Source organism: Amphibalanus amphitrite, unplaced genomic scaffold (genome assembly GCF_019059575.1).
Source record: "Amphibalanus amphitrite isolate SeventyFive unplaced genomic scaffold, NRLGWU_Aamphi_draft 000581F_arrow, whole genome shotgun sequence".
Classification (NCBI taxonomy): Eukaryota; Metazoa; Arthropoda; class Thecostraca; order Balanomorpha; family Balanidae; genus Amphibalanus; species Amphibalanus amphitrite.
The window spans coordinates 359,091-361,321 of record NW_024882075.1 but is presented as its reverse complement, the minus strand read 5'-3'; the positions used below and the strand labels follow the sequence as shown (position 1 = coordinate 361,321).

Sequence of the window (2,231 nt, the reverse complement as noted above, 5' to 3'; positions counted from 1 at the left end):
GCTCGCAGTTGGTTACCCGTGGTTAAATATAAATCAAATAAGAAACATTAAACTGGTATGTGCTTATCGAAACGATAGCGCACCTCGTAGAGACTTTCTTCAACATGGTTTTGTGTGAAAACGTGCCAAGAAATATATCCCTTTAATTACTATTGAACTCATAACATGAAGCTTGCCTGGGACTTTTTCGCTAAAAACAGGTTCGAAATAACAGCAGTCTATCAAAATCCAATCACGTCTCCCATGACTTACAGAGTTGTTCCGTCTCAGTGCAATGCAGTCGGTACATTTCAGATGTGTGTTTTCTCAAGAGAGAGTCACTTGTGTTGGAGAGATAAGACGCTGTCGGCGGACGTCGCCTTTTTGTGGCTGCACAGAGCTTGGTTACTCTCGAACGGCTCCCACATGGGTACGGTCGTCCAGTGAGGGTCGTTTGGCAGAGGGGTGATCGGTAGAGGTAAGGACACGTGGTGGAAACAGGGTGGGAGGAGAGAGAGAGAGAGAGAGAGAGAGAGTGTGTGTGTGAGAGAGAGAGAGAGAGAGAGAGAGAGAGAGGGAGGGAGAGAGAGAGCGAGAGAGGAACAAGGGAGGAGAAATAGAGGATGATAGATGAAAATAAACGGTTTTCCTCACCAGATGCCTACTTCTAGAGCTTTCAATTTCAGCACAAAAAAAGATCAACAGGTTTGATGTTCCACAACCCACCTGAATAATAATTGTTTAAAGGAAAAAAAAAACGATTTATAGTCACCGTGGCAAATTTTGTCAGGTCGTGATTTGAAATTTGATGTCTCTTCGGGACATTTTGTGCGACCTCGCCTGTAGGTAGGATTTAGATTGAGGAATACAAATTATTAAGAAAGCAGACCAACGAAGCGCCATAGGACCGTTACAAGGCCGTTGGTATATTAGAGGTTGTTATATAAGGCTGTGGTGACATTAACATTAGATTTAAACATATATTCTGAGTCGAGCAGCGTGCAACGAATAAACACGTTTTTTTTCTTTAGAAATATTTTGCTTTCTTTTCTCTTTTTTATTTCTCCGGAAACTACCTATATTTAGGGGATCATCCTTCCTGACAAAGTTTAACAAATGTTTTCTCTTACATCTTATGACAACCAATGACAACAAACATTTTTTCGTGTTCCAGTTTTCTCCGGTTTTCCACGCGTCATCGCTCCGCCATGAACCTCCTCTTCACGCTACTCCTTCTAGCCGTGGCAGCCACCGCACCAAGTCACTGCAGCTGTCCCTCTGAACAATGGATCGCCTACCACAGCTTCTGCTACCTTCTCATCGACTACGAGTGGACCTGGGACGACGCCCAAGACGCGTGTCAAACCCTGCACCCGGGCGCCACGCACGCATCTACTCACGACGAGGAACAGAACACCTTCCTTGCGGAAAACGTGGCAGATTCGCATAGGGTTTGGCTGGGCCTTCGTCAGCCCATTCCACACTACGATTGGTACTGGGATGACAGCTCCGATGTGGACTTCACCTCGTGGGATACGTATGAGCCGCGCGCGGGTCCGATGTCGAGCTGTGCGGTCCTAAACTCGGTTCACACCGGTAAATGGGCCTCGGAGGATTGTACTGCCTATCACAGTCGTTCCATCTGTCAGATCAAACTCTGATGGGGGCGTAAGGGCCGATAGAAAAGTCAAATAAAGAAACGACTAACGAGCACAATACAAAGTAAGTCACTTGAGTTGAGCGACGACAAAATGTGAGGATATACGTATTCCATGGTAATAGATTTCAATGTTCCATGTGGATTTATGTCCGTGGCATTGGCAGCTGGCGTTTTTTTCTGTTCCAGTTTGTGAGCTTTAAGCATTATTTGCCTCTAGTTGAACTGCATATTCTCCTGTATTTGTGCCTCAAAATATTTATGAAATATCGTTCGAAAAATAAAAGCGGGGATGGAATGTAAAAGTAAATGCAGATAAATAACGAATGGAACGATCGCCTTCACCTGTGTTCATTTGTAATCGACATTAATCGACATCAGATGAATGAAGCTACAGAGCTATGAGGCCTGCAGTCTCCCGCCCGCGGGGAGGGGGGGGGGGCAGGTCACGCCTGTGACGTCAGCGGTGCCCCGGGCTACGATACCGCCGACCGCTGACCGCTCCCGACCGACCCCCCACACAGGCACGTAGCCAGGATTTTGCTCAGGGAGGGGCTACTGCACAGGCCGCGGTCTAGTGTCGTACCCCCTCCAA

At 46.9% G+C, this 2,231-nt stretch overlaps 1 long non-coding RNA gene across 1 annotated transcript; it reads left to right on the top strand.

Annotated features, from left to right (window-relative positions):
• The first annotated feature begins 294 nt into the window (after positions 1 to 294).
• Positions 295 to 1,666, top strand: LOC122394228. The gene is made up of 2 exons (XR_006258825.1): positions 295 to 457; positions 1,154 to 1,666. It is a non-coding gene; the product is annotated as an uncharacterized LOC122394228 (long non-coding RNA).
• The last annotated feature ends 565 nt before the right edge of the window (positions 1,667 to 2,231 follow it).